Raw genomic sequence first — 22,533 nt, 5'->3', positions numbered from 1 at the left:
AGAGGTCTGACTTTCAATTGGCACCTAAGGGACAGTACTGTGGTGCCAAAACCTTAATCCATGGGATCTGTGCTAACTCTGGGTAATTAGTGTCAGAGAATTGAATTGTAGTCCACTCAGATGGTATCTGTAGGAAACTGGAAAACTGTTTGGTGTAGAAAATCCACATATTTAATGTCAGAAGTAAAAATCAATGCAACTGGAGCCCTAGGCCAGAAGGCCTAGACCTGAATTTAGAAACTCCGAACAAATCAGATCCAGCCAATTGCCCCAGAAACCAAATGGAAACAGTAATGATGAAAGGCAGAAAGTGAATTTATTCAATATAGTTATGGGAGGAAGACAAGGGGGACCAACCATCCTCAGCCTGTCTGGGGACTAACATGAGTTACGAGTTTAAATAGTGCGCAGAACAAAACGGGACAGGGATGGGGCAAGAAGCATGCATAATCAAGCAGTCTTGGTCAAACTGTGGTCAAATTAGTCAGATGGGATCTGGCACATAATCTTGTCATATGATATCTATATGAAGGATATGGAAAATCCCTGGGAAGAAGGGAAACATTAATCCTTTTTCAGTGACAATGGACCCTGGAGGAAGAAGATAAGTAGTGAATGCTGGGCTTGAGACTTCATCCTTTCCCAGCAAAAATGGGTTTCAGACTTTTATAATTTCCTGACTGGCATGTTCTGCTGAAGTCTCCAATGAGTAAGTAACCCTCATTGTAATTTACTATAAAATACAGACCCCTCTAGTAACTAGTGGCCATTTTCTACCCTGAAAATGAGCCCCTCCAATGCCTGACTGATTGACTTCACGGCTTAATAAAAGGAATCACTGGATCTGTTGAGGTCTGCTCCCATCTTGGTTATTTGTGCTTTCATTATGCATCAGACATTTTTTTTAATCCAATTTACTTCAGAGAAGAAGGACTCAGAGCAAAGGAGACAGATGCAAAATGGAGGCAGTGATGCCAAGCTACTATCTTGCTTTTAGTTATTCACTGGGCATCTGTGGGTCCAGGTGAAGAGCCAGTACTCTTAGCAAAAGCAGCCTCTAAGTCCTAGATACATTTGGGTGTACAGAATACATTTTATTCTTTCACTACACATGTCAAAATTGATTGAGCTCTACTCTTAAGATCTGTGTACTTTGCAGTATATAAATTATTCTTGAACCAAAATACTTTTAACATTGAGAAAGGAGCAGATTCATCAAGAAATTTCCAATTGATGAGTTTAAAACACAATATATTATAAAGAAGCAACTAGGTACGACCTCCCACTACAGTAGCAACACAGCCCAAAGTATCACGAGAACCCCTCATGACTCTATCCCATCTCTGTAACTAAAAGGGACCTAGTGAATGGGAACGAGCCACTCTAGCCTCTCTTCAACAAAAGGGAAGCCAGATTACAAAAGCTTTTTTTTTCAATGGTTGCTTATCATATCATGTGGACCTTTCTATTTTTCACTTCCTAAGAGTTTTCTAAAAACAAGACTCTTCTATGATATAAAGAACAGAAAACATTTCCAAGTTATATACATAAACTAATCTTATCAGAGCAGAAGTTGGTATGGTTTATTGTTAACTCCATGTCCACAGGATCTAGCAACTAAATATTTTATATTATCTAAGTTATAAGGTTCTCAGATAATTTTTATACTTCAAGGATTTTAACTATATTATTGTAGAAAAGAAAAAATGGAATGAGGAGCAGCAGAAGGGTCACATACTATTTCCATAAAGATAAAACATTAATAAGTCATTTCATCAAGGTCTTAAAATTTTCTTGTTGAGTCAGAGGAAAAGATCTTACAAAATATCTAAAAAGAGGTAATGGGTCTTAAATTTTCTCCTTCAAAGCTCATTACCATACCTACTTTTCTTATATTATTGCTTTATGAAACTACTGTGGTACAATACATAGTCACACAGAAGAGAAGAATTAAATTTTAATGCACTCTAGAATTTTTTGCCTTGTCTACACTGCAGCTTAATACATTTGATTGGATTTTGCTTTATAATTTTAAGAATGCCTCTTTTTTCCTTTGAATTGCTTTCAAAAAGGAATGATTAAAAACCACTAATATTTGGATTTTAAAATAACAAGCTATTATTTTTGGCACAGCAATGCAATAAGTTAAAGTTCGCTCTAAGTCCTTTATACAGTGGTTGAGATTTGACAGTTTGTACCCCAGGGGCAGAGGATGGGGAAGTTATAACATCCATTCAATCTCTCACTCAGATGTTAACATTGATAATAATAAAACATTAGTAGTTTTTGCCATCTTGACTCAGGTGTGTCAGGAAGGAAAACAAAACTATTATGTATGAAGGCAGCAAGAAAATCACAGTAAAGACCACACATCTCAACATTCAAATATTTCTTATGCATTTAGATCTAGTAATAATTTGCAGTACCATGCCCCTTCAGATTATTTTTTAAAGCTTTCAATTTTAGGCTTCAATCTAAATGAACAAAATCTTTGGAGTAAAATATTTTCCAGGAAAATTTAGATCACAACTTGCCTATGTGTGAATAAGCAGCAGCAACAACAACAACAAAAAACCTGCCTCTCCTTGAAGGTAAACTATGATTTTTCTATAAATTGCGTCCAAAGAAAGATGTCTGTTTTCCTTAGCCTCAGATTTCCCTCTGGTTGGTGTTCAAGCATCTTTTTAAGATATAAAACACGGGCCACATGACTATTACCACTAAATAATTTTTAGAAGGGCAAAAATAGAAAAGCAAAATCTTGAACCCCCATAGAGTTAAGTCAACAACTGGAAAAAATTATTTTCTGAAATGATGAAAACATTTTAAAGGACCAACTGGAAGGAAAAGTACATATTCTGATATAAAACATTTAGAGTAAAATATCACTTTGGAAGTAATAAACATTTACCAGCAGTTGATAATGCAGAACTGAAAGATTACTCTATACAAATACCATGACTTTATATTAAACCTATTCTACTAGACTTGGCAATTTCTTTCTGAAGATTTTTATGTGGCTGTAAACATTTTTAGCATTTCATACAATTCAATATGGGAAACCAAATTTCAGATGGTGTTCCTTAATTATATTAAAAGTACAAGGCTGAGCTATGCCAACAATCTATTCCAAAAAGTAAAAATGTTAAGAAGATGCCTGTTGCTATGGTTTGATTGTAGTTTGTTATCCATGTGTGGGAAGCCTGGTCCTGGGTGGCAGTGTAGGGAAATGGTGTGAAACCTTTAAAAGGTAAAGCCTACCTCCTGTTACTGTGGCAGTAAAAGAATCTCTGGAAACTGATAAAGACAAAGGCATCCACAGTCATGATGGAAGAGACCTACATGACAACGTTTCAGCATGGGGCTCATCCAGTTCCACAAGAAGCTGGTACAAAAGATGCAAAGAGTCAAAGTGACTGAGGAAGATTTTGTTTGTATCTTCTGGGATCCTTCTTTTAGCAAGGAAAAACATTGTAGCAAATACCTCAATTGCCATTTGTTACTATGTACTTCCTTGAAAAGGCAGTGAAAGGGCAGGAGTAATTAACTTTTGGACAAGAGTGCAGTTCTTAGTTTGTTAAGATCTATTACTTTTTATATTCATTTATAGTAGTAGAACAATCTTTTAAGATTGCTTTAATTAGTATGCAATGTTGATTTTTTTAAGAGACATGCTTTTCCTTAGGATTTCATGTGTACCTATTGATTGTAGTACACATTTTAGCAAATCCAAGGGAATTTGTGTACTAAAACTAGCAGATACCTAACTGTAGCTCATGTGTTCAATCAAAATGAGAAGGCCACAATGTTGTAAGGGGACAAATAGATGAGAATGTGAAGTTAAGACAATCATTCTATAAAATGAGCCCCCAGTTCTGACTCCTCACATGCTTTCTTAGCCAAAAAGCACTGTGCCCACAGCCCTGTCTGGCCTGAGGGAACAGGAAATGTCACATTCCTCAACAAACTGAGGTAGTGACAAAAGGCCTGGCCCTGTAGGTAATGAATGAATGATGGGGGTTGAGAAGATGAGAGCTGGTTATCAAAGAAAAGACAATGGGTAGCTAACAGCTAACCTCCAAATCCTTCTCACTTCCCTGTTCAACCTCCAGGGTTCATACTTCCAATGCAAGCCATTACCCCCAGTGCTGCTCCTTCTTGCCCTTAGGCAAGTACATGGAGAAGAGAAGGTAGGAGGGGGATTCTTGGATCTATAAGAGACAAGACCACCCCCTCCCATAAGTACTCAGCTTTGGGCCCCACTTCTCTCTGGAAAAGTCTGCATCTCTGTCCCTCTCTTAAATAAAACTTGCTTTCTATGCTTGCCTTGGCATTTCTTGAGTGTTTAATCTTTAACACTGGGGGAATGACCAGTTAAGTATCAATGATATAATAGAATTCTATTGCTCTGTCCAGATACAACTTGTCAGTTTTTTCCTCCAGGTATATCTTCTGTTTCACTTAACGTTTACTTTTAGTTCCTTGTTTAGTTGTATAAAAATTGGCTTAATTACTTGAACAATTTGTCTGTTTTATATAAAGTTAGCACTTTAAGATTTATTTAGAGATGAAAAAAACATTTAAATAGAAGAAAAACTCATTCAAAAATGGACATTATATCAGTCCAGGTATTTACACTGAGTTTTAATATTTGCTTTGTGTGTTAATCTTCATTAAAAAAAAAAAACAAAAAAACGGTGAAGCTGAGTGCAAGGTACTTAGGTCATGGTGGGAGCTGTCCTCAGAATGAATTAAGGTAGCTCTAATGGGAACTCTAAGCTGTCCTAAGAGTATGTTGTTACAAGAGCAAATCCATCCCCTGAATGAACCTCTGGCTTCCTATTTTAAAACATGATTTTTGTCCCACACATCTCTGGCCCTTAGGATGCCATCAGCTATCAGGTACTTACTTACCAGAGGTTAAAAAGTAGGACTGCCTAATCTTGGACTTTGAACCTCCAAAATTACAACCTAAATAAACTTATATAAAGTTAGCCTGCCTCAGGTATTTCATTATAATAATGAAAATGAACTAAAATATTTATCAATAGTAATAGTTCAATAATGCAATTTTAAATGCCAATCAGCATATTATAAAACTTAAAAAAATCTTTCCCTCACTTCATATAACCCATTGTTTGCTAATAAGCCATCATGATTAAAAAGAAAAACCATCCCCATATTGTAGCATAAAAAAGACATATTTAGGGTTTGGGGTTGTAGCTTAGTGGTAAAGTGCTTACCTAGCACATGTGAGGCACTGGGTTTGATCCTCAGCACCACAAGAAAATAATTAAATAAATAAAATAAAGGTATTGTGTCCGTCTACAACTGAAAGTTAAAAAGAGAGATATCTTTTTAATATATCAGTTTAGAATTCTTTGGATTGTAACAGAATCCAGTTGACAATACCTTAAGCAAATATGAACTAATTTCTCTCATAAGGCAAGAAAATTTGAGCAATTGCTAAGGTTGGTTTACTGAAAAACCAGCCTCTACCTCAGAGCAAAGCTTGTCCAAGGAAGGGGGCGTGACCCTTGTCCTTGGAAAGACCCACAGAGCACTCCTAGGCACATTCCCATCAAGCTAAGTTGTTTATCTACAAATAACAGGAGAGATCTGCTGTGCCAGGTGTCCCTGACTTAGTCAGGCTAGGTGGGGATCCATAGCAACTCCCTAGCAGCCACCAATCAGCATGAGATAGGGAAATACCCGGGATGCCAGATGACCCTCCCAGTAGTTATTGGCTTAAACCAATCAGTTCAAACGAATCCCCCTCTTGTAGTAACCAGTCACCCCTACCCAACTTGTTCCTGCCAGTGAATGTGCTAATCATGTTTTAGAGTTGTTGTTGTTTGATTTTCCCACTGTGTGTGATGATTTGCTAAGAGATGTATGATGCATGTGAAGTTCCTGCCTTCCCCAAAGAGTGTATAAAACTGCTGCAAACCCTGGGCTCAGGGCCTCTCAACGTTGCTAGTTGCTGTATGTGCGCGGAGGACTGAGCTAGCTCGCAATAAACACCTCTTTGCTTCTTACATCGATCTTGGTCTCTGGTGGTCTTTTGGGGGTCCCAAATTCGAGCATAACATTACTAATCACTGAGGTCAACAATATTGCCAATATTTTTTTCTCCATCCTCTTATTAACTTTTTGCACTCATGATTATTGCTTAATGGTTCCAAAATAGTCACAGAAGCTTCAAGCACCATGTCTGTTATGGTTTGGATATGAGAGGTCCCCCAAAAGCTCCTGTGTTAACGCAGAAACATTTGGAGGCGAAATGATTGGATTGTGAGAGTTACAGCTAAATCAATCCATTCTAGTTTGAATGGAATAACAGATGTGGTAATTAGACAGGTGGGGTGACTGAAGGAGGTGGGCCACTGGGGGCACGCCCTGGAAAAGTTCATCTTCCCTACAGTTCCTTCGCCGCTCCTCTGCTTCCTGGCTACAATCATGAACATAAGAGTTTCCCTCTGTCAGGCCCTTCCACCATGATGTGCTGACTCACCTTTGGCCCAGAGCAAGGAACTTGGTTGGCCATAGACTAAATCGTGAGCCAAAATAAACTTTCCTTCCTCTAATTTGTTCTTATCCGGTGTTTCGGTCATGGGATGCAAAGTAAAGTAACACAAAAAATTGGTACCAAGAGTGGGGTTGTTGCTGTGAGAAACCTGACCATATGATTCAGACGTCTTTGGAACTAGTTTGGGGGAGAAATCTGAAAAAGTCTGGGGATGCAGGCTGGAGAAGTCTTCGAATGTTGTAAGAGGAGTTAATCAGTTATTTTGGTAGGAATTCAGAAGACCAGAATGACAATAGGAATGCAGACTGTGTACATAAAGTTTCAGAAGAAAATGGGTGTTCAGTTGGGAAATGGAGTAGAGGCTACTCATGTTACATTCTAGCAAAGAACTTGCCTACATTTTGCCCATGACTTTGTGTGAGGCTGACTTTAATCTGGTGGAGGAAATTTCAAGACAGCATAGCAGTTACTGGCATGAATTTTGCTGACAGATTTTTAGCTAGGTTTACTTAAGAATCAAGGGGGGTGGTGGTAACAGAGCTGGAGGCTATTAAATACTTGCAGTTTGACCAGAAAACTGCAAGTAAAACTGGGGCCAAGGAAGTTGTGGTGGTTAAAGAAATTATAGCTGCTAAAGAGATGGTAAATTCTTTGTGTGGAGACAATAGGAAAGATGACTTTGGGGCATCTCAGGAATTTGAAAGACCATACCCATTGCAGGTTCAAGGATGTAGAAGGGAAAATTCCTTTGAGAAAAGATCATGGGGTCACCCTGCTCACATAGGTGACCTAGGAAGTTGTTTTACAATGTTTAGTTACACAGGCACTCAGAAGCTGCTGCAACTTCAAGGGGACCAGATATTATATGAGTAGTCTTCAGACCTTGGCATTATCTATGTGATGCTTGTTTTGCAGAAATGCAGGATGCTGGAGTTAAGGGGTCAGGGAGGCTTCCATATTTCAAAGGTCTGGGAGGCTAAGCAAAGTGTATCAGGGTGGTAATTCCTGTGCTGCCCAAGAGGATGATGCATGAAGCTGTAATGATGAAGCCAAAGCTGGAATGGAGACCTCAGGAATTAAGAGATGCCAGTAATGTGGACTGTCTGCCAAGCAAAGCTGCCAGCTAGGGAGAGAACCCATACATGCTGCAACCAGCAAGGCCAAAGGGTTGGAGCTGTTCAAGCCTCTGGAGAGAATGTCTCACTACCATGTGTCCTAGACATTATAAGACTTTTATTTGACATTATATAAGACGTTATAAGACTTGTTTATTTGCTGACTTGATTTCAGTCTTGTTTGGTCCCATCCCTCTTTCTATGCCCCTATTCCTCCCTTTAGGAATGGGAATGTTTACTCTGTGCCACTGTATATTGGAGAGAGAGACAGAGAGACAGAGAGACAGAGAGAGAGAGAGAGAGAGAGAGAGAGATTTTATGCATATGTGTGTGTATGTGTGTGTGTGTGTGTGTGTGTGTGTGTGTGTGTGTAACTTGATTTTGATTTTATAGGGGTTCATAGCCAAGAGTTTGCCTTGAGTCTCAGAGACTCTGAACTTGGACTTTGGAGCAATGTTGGAACTGATTAGACTATGGAACTCTTGGAGATGAACTAAATGCATTTTGCATTGTAAGATAGACATGAATTTGAGGCGTCCAGGGATGGAATGTTATGGTTTGTATGTGAGTTATACCCCCAAAAGCTCCTGTGTTAATGCAGGAATATTTGGAGGCAAAATGATTGGTTTGTGAGAGCTATAACCTAATCAGTTCATCCTAGTTTGAATGGACTATTGAGATGGTAACTGTAGGTAGGCAGGTGTGACTGAAGGAGGCAGGCCACTGGGGGCATGCCCTGGAAGGGTTCATCTTCCCTGCAGCCCCTTCCTCCCTGCTCTGCTTCCTGGCTGCCATGAACTAAAGAGCTTCCCTCTGGCAAGCCCTTCCACCATGAAGTAGTGCCTCACCAGAGCAAGGAACTTGGTCGACCTTAGACTAAATCTCTGGAACCATTAGCCAAAATAAACTTTCCCTTCTCTATGTTGTTCTCATCAGGTATTTTGGTCACAGTAAAGCAAAACTAACACAACATCTAAGGTCAAAGCAAGCAAAAGGGGTTACCTCAGCCCTATCTGACCCTTTTTTCCACAAAGAAAGGAAAGCCTTCTGCTGGAGGTCCTCCAGCAGACTTATGGGCTAGAATTGCATAATATGACCATTGTAGGAGTAAGAAATGTTAGAAAATCAAATACTTTTTCTAAATTTTTTGGTAGAGGTAAGGAACAGGCATTAGATTGGCCAACAAAAATTATCTGCTATAGTCCTCAAACCTATATACACACATACTTCTTCCTATATGTTCATTTGAAAGTGTTTGCCAAGCTTCCACAGAACTTCGAGTTTACTGGGATCTCAGAACATATTGTGCATGAAACAGAATATATCCATTGTCTCTTGAATAAAGACAACTTTATGTCATCCAGTTACTATATCTAGCTTTGGTGATTTTCTGTCTGGTCTACAAGCCCAAATATGACATCATTTATCTGCCTATCTATACAGCTAAAAGTCATCTATTTCTTAATTTCTCCTTTCCCATATAAATAATGATGAAAAAGAAAGAACAGAGATACATCAATAAAAATTCCCATTCAGAAAAAGGAGATAATGGGAAGCACACAATCGTCAATGGTCCACAATCCATATCATATCTCACTAGACAGAAATCACAGACTTCCTGGCAGGCAATAAAGCAAATTCTTTGATTACACAATATAGTAGTTTCTAATCTGAGTCTGAGAATCTTGTCATTAAGCTCTGCAACCTTATCTAAGATAGATTTTAAAATGGATACCCTTCCTACAGCTCCACAGCTTCTGCAGGCTACTTTGCATTGGTTTCATTAGGGAGATAAGGATGAGAATTGCTTGAAGGTTAAAATAAAACCTTGTAAGGGCTGGGAGTGTAGTTCAGTGGTAGAGTGTTAGTCTAGCATGTGTGAGGTCCTGGGTTTGATCTCCAGCACCACGGAAAAAAGGAAGGAAGGAAGGAAGGAAGGAAGGAAGGAAGGAAGGAAGGAAGGAAGGAAGGAAGGAAATGATCAAACTAATTGCTAGCTTTGTTTCACAGTTCTCTCAAAAACATATCCAACTTCTGTTTTATTTGCTTCAGATCAATTCCTTGTATGAATACCGCAACCTGCCCCCTACTCAAATATTCCAAATAATCTTTGGGCCTAGACGCTATCTCTTAGCTGTTGACTCTGAACTTTTATAATAGACTTGAGGCAATTCCAACAATAGCCAAAATTCCAAATTATGGGGCTAATTGTCAATTTAGAGTAGGAGCTAAAATCAAAGTGCCTCTAAAGCAAAACTATGTTTTACCCATACTCATTTGAGTTACACCCTCCTGCAGGATTCTACCAAAGTCACAAGAGATAACCAACACCTGACAATATTTCAAATTTTTCCTCTCATTTCTCCTAATGCTATTAGTCTCAATTTGCACAAAGTCAGCCATTCATGGAATAGCAGGCACAGGTTAACCAAATGTTTTGCTATCAAATAACAAGGGCTACAGCTTTCCTCTTCTTACTTTTTCCTATAAGCCCAGAAGTTCAACAATGTCCCTGACTCTTTCAATTTTTCTCCTACAAAGCCCTCACCTTGTGGGAATCACATTTGCAGCCTCATGTTTGTCATTTCATGGTTGCATAATGGCTGCTACAGTTCCAGGCTTCACATTTGCATTTAAGACATGAAGAAAGGGAAAACTGGATAATACTAGCCACTAAAGGCCCCTTTTGGCAGGAAACCCAAAGACCTCCCTGAACTCTGCAGACTCTCCCTTCACAATCACTGGCAAAGGGAAATGGGGTTCTCGTGAATGGTTTCAACTAGTATGGGCTTTTTTTCTGGGCACACTGCTGCCCTATGAAAATAAAGGTAAGCAATGGAGAATGGGTATTAGAGAAACTACCAAGATTATCTGCCACACATAGATATTTATAGTTTTAAGCAAATAACGGCTATTTGGTGAAAGTTTAGACACTATAACAAAAGTGGAGGGGAAAGGACTCAGGTGGTGTTACAGAAATACATTTTAGGTAAAGAGATCCCCAATTAAGCAAACTAATCCTATTTAGAATCTATTGCTGAAATGAGTGCCCTTTGGGACTTCTGCTTTGCACAGATTCTTCCCTTCCTTCAATTCTGAACCCACATATTCTCTAAAATACCCATGTTTATTAACAACTGTTTCTATGGCAGCAGAGCCCCTCCAGAGGTGGAGGCTATTTTTATAAGTTAAAGACTGACAACACATGCCAATAGCAGCTAATATTGATGAAATCCTTGAAGAATTTCTTAAATAGATAAATATTGTAGAAAAACAAAACATATTCAAAGTGCCTGTTGTTTACTAAGAAACATCTTGATTTTGATTTGGTTTCTCATCTAGGTCACCCAGAAGAAAATATACTGATCATCCTGGTACATGGTTTATGTAACTGTTTTATCTCATTGTAAATTAATTAATTTGTACTCTGGCATTACACATTAGGTGTATCATGTTGTAGGAGTAATTTTATCCTCTCTGGGACCCTACTGACCAGTTTGAGTTTTCAGGACCACAAGACTGAGGATAAGATCTTTGTAAGTTTACTATGGTTGTACCACTTGATGTGCTCTTTTGAATAATAGTAGCTGGCCTACCCTAGACAACAGCCCTTCATATCACTGAGTATCACTGAATTTTTGTAGAATGTTTATAGAAGCAATAAATCTCGTTCCATGTAGCAACTCACGAAAGCCACTTTTGTGTAAATTGTTCCAACTATAAATATGCTCAAGTTACCAAGCATTCAAAGTATAATTCTTGGCAAGCAACCCTATCCTCAACTCATACTTTTTACCTGTTAAAAAAGGTATGCGGTTAGCATTGTGGCTCAGTGGTAGAGCACTTGCCTAGCATGTATAAGGCACTGGATTTGATTCTCAGCACCATATATAAATAAATAAATTAAGTCATCAACAACTAAAAACAACTAAATATATATATATATAATTTTTTAAAAGGTATGTAGTATACAGGATCCAACATCTGGGGTCTAAAGACAGAAGGCTTGATAAGAGTGCAAATCCCACTCCATAACAGGTGTGACTCTGGGCCTAGTTTCCTCATCTATATATGAAGGCAGAAAGAGGAACAGAGTAATAGTAAAATTAATAGCACAGGAATGCTTAACACTTTAAGCATTCCTATTTGAAAATCCATAATTCTCAAAAGTTGAAACTTCTTGGGTGTCATGTCAGCACTCAATTTTTGGATATTGGATCTTGGAGCATTTCAGGTTTTGAATTTTCAAATTATGGATGCTCAACCAGTAAATCTAGATAAATATTCCAAAGTCTGAAAAACTCCAAAATCTGAAAAGCATTCTTGATAAGGGATGCTCAACCTACACCTATTTCAAAAGGATATATGAGTATAAAAAGAATTTGTGGAGGAAAACTGCAGAGATATGCTTAAAGATAATGCTCAAGAGGGAGATTGGTACCAAATCATGAAGATCCCATGAGAACTCATATGGAAGCTTTTTGATTTGTTTATTTGTTTGCATTGCTGGAGAAAAACTCAGGGTCTCATTTATACTAGAAGAGTCAGAAAGAGACCTGGAAAGGAAGATGCTATAAACTGAAGAGCTTAAGAGCAAACAAAATTCTTTAAGGGAATTCAAAATCAAAATAAGTTAAAATCGAGGGGATCCAACATGGCGGCCGGCGAGGAAGCAGCACTTTCAATATCTCCACATTAACGGGATCAGAAACACCCATTAAAACAGCTACATTCTACCTACTGAGGATCTTCTAGCAAAATTCCGTTGAAAGGAGACCTGCCGAGAATTAGTAAGTTTATTAGACGTGACAGTCTGCCCCAGACAAGTGAAACTTGACCGGCAGCGCGGGCTCAGAGTCCAATCCTACGGCCACCCGCCGCTTCTGCAAGCGGCAGGCGGCCCAGAGCAGCGCGGCAGAAGGGTCCCCGCCCGGCCAGCAGACAGCTCCCGCCATTCCGCTCTTGTTCTGCAAACAGCCACCCCGCCCGCCTGGTTCTTAGCCACGCGGCTGCAGCCACCCGGCTTTACAAGCACCCCCGGCGGCCCTGCTCAGCGAGAAGGGTCCCCGCCCTGCCGGCAGACAGCTCCCGCCATTCCCCTCTTGTTCTGCAAACAGCCACCCCGCCCGCCTGGTTCTTAGCCACGAGGCTGCAGCCGCCCGGCTTTACAAGCGCCCCCGGCGGCCCTGCTCGGCGAGAAGGGTCCCTGCCCGGCCGACAGACAGCTTCCGCCATCCCGGCTACCCTGGCGGCCCCGCTCTTGCCCTGCAAACAGCCACCCCGCCCGCCTGGGTCTTAGCCACGCGGCTGCAGCCACCCGGCTTTACAAGCGCCCCCGGCGGTCCTGCTCGGCGAGAAGGGTCCCCGCCAGGTCGGCAGACAGCTCCAGCCATCCCGCTCTTGCTCTGCAAACAGCCACCCCGCCCGCCTGGTTCTTAGCCACGAGGCTGCAGCCGCCCGGCTTTACAAGCGCCCCCAGCGGCCCTGCTCGTCAAGAAGGGTCCCTGCCCGGCCGGCAGACAGCTCCCACCATCCCGGCACTCCTGGCGGCCCGCCCGCTCTGCGGGGGGTCACCCCGCCCGGCTCTTAGCCACGCGGGCGCCGTCTGCCTGGCTCTGTGGGCGCCCCCGGCGGCCCAGCGCAGCCAGAAGGGTCCCCGCCTGGCCCGACAGAAGGCCCGTGCCCTTCCGGCTCTGCTAACAGCCCTGCCCACCCGGGAAAGGGCTCCCCCCCTTGAGAGGACGGGAAGGAAATCTAACCAAGCCTCTATGAATTAGCGAACTGGGATCTAAAACCAGAGATTGTGTCAGACCAGAGACAAGCCAGTTCCACCTCTCCCTTCGGTCACTCCTGCAAGGAGTCAGGGGCCCGCCATAGCAGAGAGGGGAAGTCACCAAAGATCGGCCAAAGAGATTCCTTCCCAGCGGATTCTAAATTAGCAGGAGCGGCGCGGGAGCCGGCCGGAGCTGGCGGGAACCGTGGCAGCGGCGCGGGAACCGGCGGGAGCCGAGGCGGCGCTGACGCAGGAGCCGGCGGGAGCCGTGCGGCGCGGGTCTCCCAGCTACCGCTCCCACCAGTGCTGACAACTGAGGTCTCTTGCACCAGATATGGGGGCGTGGCTACCAGAAGGTAAGCAAATTTGCTGGGGGTTCTCAGCCCCAAGCTCTACAAACTTAGGGCCTGAGGGAGGCAAACAAGGAGAGTGTGCCCAGGCACTAATGAAACAGCTGCTCCACGCGTGTGCAAGGTAGGCGGAACTGTGACCACCGACAAAACAGGCCCAGTGGACCGCCAGACACATCGCTCCAGTTGGGGGAGGGGCAGAGCCGCCGGGCGCCTGCAAGGTAGGCGGACCCACTACCCACCAGCAGAACAGGCACAGCAATACACAGAGCGGCAGAGCCACCCCCCGAGCCTACAAGGTAGGCAGACCTGCGACCCACCGGCAGGTCAGGCCCAAAAACCTGCGGAGGGGCACAGCTGCCCCACGTGCCTGCTAGGTAGGCTGAACTGTGACCACCAACAGAACAGGCCCAGCGGCCGGCCAGACACATCGCCCCGCCCCGGTTGGGGGAGGGGCAGAGCCACCGGGCGCCTGCAAGGTAGGCAGACCTGCAACTCACCAGCAGATCAGGCCCAGTGACCCGCGGAACGGCAGAGCCACCCCCGCACCTGCAAGGTAGGTGCACTTGCCACCCACCGGCAGGTCAGGCCCAGCAACTCTCGGAGGGACACAGCTGCTCCACGCACGTGCAAGGTAGGCGGAACAGTGACCACCGACAAAACAGGCCCAGTGGCCCGCCAGATACATCGCCCCGGTCGGGGGAGGGGCAGAGCCGCCACCAGCGCCTTTTAGGTAGACAGATCTGCAACCGACAGACAGAACAGGCCTAGTGGCCAGCGGAGGGGCAAAGCCGCTGCTCACACCTGCAAGGTAGGCGGACCTGTGACCACCGAAAGAACAGGCGTGGTAGGCACATTGCCTCAATTGGAGGAGGGGCAGAGCCACCGCCAAAGCCTGCGAGGGAGACTTTGCAGCTATACAAGAGCAATATAAATATATAGGGGGAAAAATCAATAACACAACAGTTTCACCAAGCAGAAAGAAACGCGATCAGTATGAAAAGACAAGGAAAGAAAGGACCACAAGCAATGCAGGTCAACTCAACTTTAGAAGAGGTAATATCTGCAGCAGATGGAATGTCAGATAAAGAATTCAGGATATACATGCTTCAGATGATCTGGAGTCTCAAGGAAGACATTAGACAGCAAAATCAGACAATGAAAGACCACTTCGACCACTTCGACAATGAATTACACAAACAAATCCAAGAAGCAAAAGATCAATTATACAGGGAGATAGAGGTTATAAAAAACAAACAAACAGAAATCCTGGAAATGCAGGAAACAATAAACCAACTTAAAAACTCAATTGAGAATACTACCAGCAGAGTAGAACACTTAGAAGATAGAACATCAGACAATGAAGACAAAGTATTTCAACTGGAGAAGAACATAGACAGCTCAGCAAAGCTGTTAAGAAACCATGAGCAGAACATTCAAGAAATATGGGATAACATAAAGAGACCCAACTTAAGAGTCATGGGGATACAGGAAGGTATTGAGGTCCAAACCAAAGGAATGAGCAATCTATTCAACGAAATAATACGAGAAAACTTCCCAGACTTGAAGAATGAGACAGAATCCCAAATCCTAGAAGCCTACAGGACGCCGAATGTGCAAAATCATAAGAGATCCACACCTAGACACATTATAATGAGGATGCCCAACATACAGAATAAGGAGAGAATTTTAAAAGCTACAAGAGAAAGGAAGCAGATTACATTTAGGGGTAAACCAATCAGGATAACAGCTGATCTTTCAACACAGACTCTGAAAGCTAGAAGATCCTGGAATAACATATTTCAAACACTGAAAGAAAAGGGGTTCCAACCAAGAATTGTGTATCCTGCGAAATTAAGCTTCAGGATGGAAGATGAAATTAAAACCTTCCATGATAAACAAAAGTTAAAAGAATTTGCAGCTAGAAAACCAGCTCTTCAAAACATCCTCGGCAAAATATTACAGGAAGAGGAAATGGAAAATATCAATGAAAACCAACAGCGGGAGGTAGTACAGTAAAGGTGGGGGGGAATAATCAAAGAGGAAAACAAACCATGTTTAGTAACATAAATAAACAAATATGGCTGGAAGAACAACCCATATCTCAATAATAACTCTAAATGTTAATGGCTTAAACTCACCAATTAAGAGACACAGGCTAGCAGAATGGATCACTAAACAAGACCCAACAATATGCTGCCTTCAGGAGACGCATTTGATAGGAAAAGACATACATAGACTGAAGGTGAAAGGTTGGGAAAAATCATATCACTCATATGGACTTCGGAAACAAGCAGGAGTGTCCATACTCATATCAAATAAAATAGATTTCAAGCCAAAGTTAATCAAAAGGGATGAAGAGGGACACTACATACTTCTCAAGGGAATCATACACCAACAAGACATAACAATCATAAATATATATGCCCCAAACAATGGTGCAGCTATGTTCATCAAACAAACTCTTCTCAAGTTCAAGAGTCTAATAGACCACCATACAATAATCATGGAAGACTTCAACACACCTCTCTCACCACTGGACAGATCTTCCAAACAAAAGTTGAATAAGGAAACTATAGAGCTCAATAACACAATTAATAACCTAGACTTAATTGACATATATAGAATATACCACCCAACATCAAGCAGTTACACTTTTTTCTCAGCAGCACATGGATCCTTCTCAAAAATAGATCATATATTATGTCACAGGGCAACTCTTAGACAATATAAAGGAGTAGAGATAATACCATGCATATTATCTGATCATAATGGAATGAAATTGAAAATTAACGATAAAAGAAGTAAGGAAAAATCATGCATCACTTGGAGAATGAACAATAGGTTACTGAATGATCAATGGGTTATAGAAGACATCAAGGAGGAAATTAAAAAATTCTTAGAGATAAATGAAAACACAGACACAACATATCGGAATCTATGGGACACATTGAAAGCAGTTCTAAGAGGAAAATTTATTGCTTGGAGTTCATTCCTTAAAAAAAGAAAAAAACCAACAAATAAATGATCTAATACTTCAACTCAAAATCCTAGAAAAAGAAGAGCAAAACAACAGCAAAAGAAGTAGAAGACAAGAAATAATTAAAATCAGAGCTGAAATTAATGAAATCGAAACGAAAGAAACAATTGAAAAAATTGACAAAACTAAAAGTTGGTTCTTTGAAAAAATAAATAAAATCGACAGACCCTTAGCCACGCTAACAAAGAGAAGAAGAGAGAGAACTCAAATTACCAGCATACGGGATGAAAAAGGCAATATCACAACAGACACTTCAGAAATACAGAAGATTATCAGAAATTATTTTGAATCCTTATACTCCAATAAAATAGAAGATAGTGAAGGCATCGATAAATTTCTTAAGTCATATGATTTGCCCAGATTGAGTCAGGAGGATATTGACAACCTAAACAGACCAATATCAATTGAGGAAATAGAAGATACCATCAAAAGACTACCAACTAAGAAAAGCCCAGGACCGGATGGGTATACAGCAGAGTTTTTCAAAACCTTTAAAGAGGAACTAATACCAATACTTTTCAAGCTATTTCAGGAAATAGAAAAAGAGGGAGAACTTCCAAATTCATTCTATGAGGCCAACATCACCCTGATTCCTAAACCAGACAAATACACTTCAAAGAAAGAAAACTACAGACCAATATCTCTAATGAACCTAGATGCAAAAATCCTCAATAAACTTCTGGCGAACCGGATACAAAAACATATCAAAAAAATTGTGCACCATGATCAGGTAGGATTTATCCCTGGGATGCAAGGTTGGTTCAATATACGGAAATCAATAAATGTTATTCACCACATCAACAGGCTTAAAAATAAGAACCATATGGTCATCTCGATAGATGCGGAAAAAGCATTCGACAAAGTACAGCATCCCTTTATGTTCAAAACTCTAGAAAAATTAGGGATAACAGGAACATACCTCAACATTGTAAAAGCAATCTATGCTAAGCCTCAGGCTAGCATCATTCTGAATGGAGAAAAACTGAAGGCATTCCCTCTAAAATCTGGAACAAGACAGGGATGCCCTCTCTCACCACTTCTGTTCAACATAGTTCTCGAATCACTGGCCAGAGCAATTAGACAGACGAAAGAAATTAAAGGCATAAAAACAGGAAAAGAAGAACTCAAATTATCACTATTTGCAGATGACATGATTCTATACCTAGCAGACCCAAAAGGGTCTACAAAGAAACTATTAGAGCTAATAAATGAATTCAGCAAAGTGGCAGGCTATAAAATCAACACGCATAAATCAAAGGCATTCCTGTATATCAGCGACAAATCCTCTGAAATGGAAATGAGGACAACCACCCCATTCACAATATCCTCAAAGAAAATAAAATACTTGGGAATCAACCTAACAAAAGAGGTGAAAGACTTATACAATGAAAACTACAGAACCCTAAAGAGAGAAATAGAAGATGATCTTAGAAGATGGAAAAATATACCCTGTTCATGGATAGGTAGAAGTAACATCATCAAAATGGCGATATTACCAAAAGTTCTCTATAGGTTTAATGCAATGCCAATCAAAATCCCAACGGCATTTCTTGTAGAAATAGAGAAAGCAATCATGAAATTCATATGGAAAAATAAAAGACCCAGAATAGCAAAAACAATTCTAAGCAGGAAATGTGAATCAGGCGGTATAGCTATACCAGACTTCAAACTATACTACAGAGCAATAGTAACAAAAACAGCATGGTACTGGTACCAAAACAGGCAGGTGGACCAATGGTACAGAATAGAGGACACAGAAACCAATCCACAAAACTACAACTATCTTATATTTGATAAAGGGGCTAAAAGCATGCAATGGAAGAAGGATAGCATCTTCAACAAATGGTGTTGGGAAAACTGGAAATCCATATGCAACAAAATGAAACTGAATCCCTTTCTCTCGCCATGCACAAAAGTTAACTCAAAGTGGATCAAGGAACTTGATATCAAATCAGAGACATGGCGTCTGATAGAAGAAAAAGTTGGCTATGATCTACATACTGTGGGGTCGGGCTCCAAATTCCTCAATAGGACACCCATAGCACAACAGTTAATAACTAGAATCAACAAATGGGACTTACTCAAACTAAAAAGTTTTTTCTCAGCAAAAGAAACAATAAGAGAGGTAAATAGGGAGCCTATGTCCTGGGAACAAATCTTTACTCCTCACACTTCAGACAGAGCCCTAATATCCAGAATATACAAAGAACTAAAAAAATTAGACAATGAGATAACAAATAACCCAATCAACAAATGGGCCAAGGACCTGAACAGAAATTTCTCAGAGGAGGACATACAATCAATCAACAAGTATATGAAAAAATGCTCACCATCTCTAGCAGTCAGAGAAATGCAAATCAAAACCACCCTAAGATACCATCTCACTCCAGTAAGATTGGCAGCCATTAGGAAGTCAAACAGCAACAAGTGCTGGCGAGGATGTGGGGAAAAGGGTACTCTTGTACATTGCTGGTGGGACTGCAAATTGGTGTGGCCAATTTGGAAAGCAGTATGGAGATTTCTTGGAAAGCTCGGAATGGAACCACCATTCGATCCAGCTATTCCACTACTCGGTCTATTCCCTAAAGACCTAAAAAGAGCACACTATAGGGACACTGCTACATCCATGTTCATAGCAGCACAATTCACAATAGCAAGACTGTGGAACCAACCTAGATGCCCTTCAATAGACGAATGGATAAAAAAAATGTGGCATTTATACACAATGGAGTATTACTCTGCATTAAGAAATGACAAAATCATAGAATTTGGAGGGAAATGGATGGCATTAGAGCAGATTATGCTAAGTGAAGCTAGCCAATCCCTTAAAAACAAATGCCAAATGTCTTCTTTGATATAAGGAGAGTAACTAAGAACAGAGTAGGGAAGAAGAGCATGAGAAGAAGATTAACATTAAACAGGGATGAGAGGTGGGAGGGAAAGGGAGAGAGAAGGGAAATTGCATGTAAATGGAAGGAGACCCTCAGGGGTATACAAAATTACATACAAGAGGAAGTGAGGGGAAAGGAGGGAAAATATAAGGGGGAGAAATGAATTACAGTAGAGGGGGTAGAGAGAGAAGAGGGGAGGGGAGGGGGGAGGGGGGATAGTAGAGGATAGGAAAGGCAGCAGAATACAACAGACTCCAGAATGGCAATATGTAAATCAATGGTTGTGCAACTGATGTGATTCTGCAATCTATATATGGGGTAAAAATGGGAGCTCATATCCCACTTGAATCAAAGTGTGAAATATGATATATCAAGAACTATGTAATGTTTTGAACAACCTACAATAAAAATTAATTAAAAAAAAAAAAAGAATTTGTGTATACAAATGCCTGGAACTTAAGAAGGGCTCAATAAGTGTCAACCATCATCACTACTCCTAATTAGAAAACCTAAATTGTGAATGGCTATATTTTATGTAATATAAAAATGACTTGATAATAAAGATTAACTTTTTATGAAAACTATGAAATAAAAATTTCCCCAAATTAATAATTCATCAAAAATCACAGTACCAAAGTTATTTGGTAAGTGATTCATAAACTCATTTAAACTACTACCACTTGACAATAGGAAACTTTCCACTCTTTACTGCCAGGAATAGTCTTGAATTATGCATGTTTCCTACAAAATGCTGCAGCTCTGTACAACAATGGCAAAAAGGGGGATATTATATTTCTTCCCAGCCCCATTATCCCCTTACAGTGTTGTCTCTTACCCTGATCTTCCTAGAGGTTTCCTCAAAGCCTAGAAACTCTGACTACAATCAATAAAAAGCCCAATAGGATGTATCTCTGAATACTGCCCTATGAAATAAGGGAGCTAATCACCTCGAGACTTTTTACATGCGTGTGCCCTTCTGGGGCCTGAATTACCATTTCTCCACCCCACTCTACTTTGTCCTTAGATACATAAATGATCATCCACGTATTTCCTTGTTTATGAGAAAGATCATAATGGTCCTACTGTTTCTCTAACAATTCTCTACTTCCTCACCTACACAAAGACTTCTTTTTCTTTTGTTTCTGTTTTATTTGACCTCTGAGCACATGCCTCTTTTGCCTTTGACCTTCACATCTTCATATTTAAACACTCCCAGCCACACTTTCTCTACACACAATTCAACTTCTTGGTCCTCCTCCTCCTCCCTTAACCCTACCCTTCAACCATATCTACTAGAAAGTCAATTCTTTGAGGACAAACTCTGTCATAAATTTATTTTTAATTTCTTGATACTTCACTCTAGTGACAATCTGTTCTCCCTTATATCACAAGAAGCCTTTTCCAATATAACGATTTTCTCCTTGTTTTGCCCTTTTCCTCTGACCCAATGGAAAAACATGAGGAACAACTTTTTCCTTGCTCCCAAATGCTATTCTCAGATTAACACATTCTGATCTACTTCTCACTGTCTGAAATATCCACCTTATCCCACATTTTTGAGAACAGGCCTCAACAATCCTACATACTCTTCTTGAAATTTATCCTACCTTTCTCTCTACTCTTGGTAGAGGTGATTCATTAAGCATCCACAATTCAATTTCTATCAATGTTAACATATATGTACTTAAACATGACACAAACCAGAAAAATGGAATGTGTTAATGATAGTCATAAGGCCAATAATGGAATAAAATACATGACTGTATCTCTACTCACAAAATAACTTTGTACTTTTCCATAACATTCTTTTTTTGGGGGGTTGAATACAGGGCACTCAGCCACCAAGCCACATCCCTAGCCCTATTTTATATTTTAATTAGAGACAGGGTCTCACTGAGTTGCTTAGAGACTTGCTAAATTGCTGAGGCTGACTTTGAACCTGCAATCCTCCTGTTTCACCTCCAAAGCAGCTGGGATTACAGGTGTGCATCACTGTGCCCACCCCATAACATTGTTAAAGTCAGGTTCAGTTGCCCTGAATCACCCTCTGATTTTCAAAATAACCATAGCATTACAAGGTTAGGAGGCTGATGGTGGGTACTTAAGCAGGTATATAAGCTATTCTTGGCAGACAATCACTACTTAGAAGATCTTCTAGAAAGGGAATTCTTCAACTTCCCAAGATAAATAATTCCAATCTTAGAGCATTCTTAATTTCAAAATCTGACTTTTCTAACCTAAGTTTGTCCTACTACTTTTCTGCTATCGATATTGAAAAAGGGCAGCACCATTCTCAGAATAATAGCATCTTATGTACTTGAAAAGCACTATAGTCACCCTGAGCCTTCAATTTTCTAAGCAGACAACTTGGGCTTTCTCCAGACTCTTTCTCTCTGAAACTTTCTCTAATTCTATTCATATTATTTTTAAATCACAAAGACTGGGCTTAGACTTAACAAGCTTACAGCATTTTGTTGTTCCTGTTTTTTTTTTTAAATAAATAGTTAACATACAATTGAACACAGTTCTATACGTATAGAGTTCTCAAATATTAGAATTGAGGCTTGTAAAACTATAAATTGCAATATTTTTTACTCTGCAGAGACTATCTTTATTGTCTCTTAGTTAAATGAAAACCAATGATCTAGGAGTATAATTAACAAATTATGGTGAAATATACAGCCCTAAGGTGTTAAAAAGAAGGAATAAATAATTACTTACCTGTTCTGTTCTTGGATGAAAGATTTTTTCTAAATTGCAAAGTAAAAGGAAACCGACTTTCTCTTTATGGTTCACCTCTACTTCTTCTGCTTTAATAAGAAATGTAGACACCAT

At 40.5% G+C, this 22,533-nt stretch overlaps 1 protein-coding gene across 15 annotated transcripts in view; it reads right to left on the bottom strand.

Moving 5' to 3' along the window:
* The window catches only part of Nrg4 (neuregulin 4), a 205,220-nt gene that overhangs the window by 175,583 nt on the left and 7,104 nt on the right, over positions 1–22,533 (bottom strand). For 12 of the 15 annotated variants that reach the window (XR_013155375.1, XM_076851185.2, XM_076851186.2 and 9 more), the window contains one exon: positions 22,420–22,508. The gene's annotated coding sequence lies outside the window, so the exon portion shown is untranslated. The remainder of the gene's footprint in view (positions 1–22,419; positions 22,509–22,533) is intronic. The other 3 variants (XM_076851197.2, XM_076851189.2, XM_076851198.2) reach the window with 1 other exon arrangement.

Source organism: Callospermophilus lateralis, chromosome 3 (assembly GCF_048772815.1).
Source record: "Callospermophilus lateralis isolate mCalLat2 chromosome 3, mCalLat2.hap1, whole genome shotgun sequence".
Taxonomy (NCBI): domain Eukaryota; kingdom Metazoa; phylum Chordata; class Mammalia; order Rodentia; family Sciuridae; genus Callospermophilus; species Callospermophilus lateralis.
This window is presented reverse-complemented; position numbering and strand designations above follow the sequence as displayed.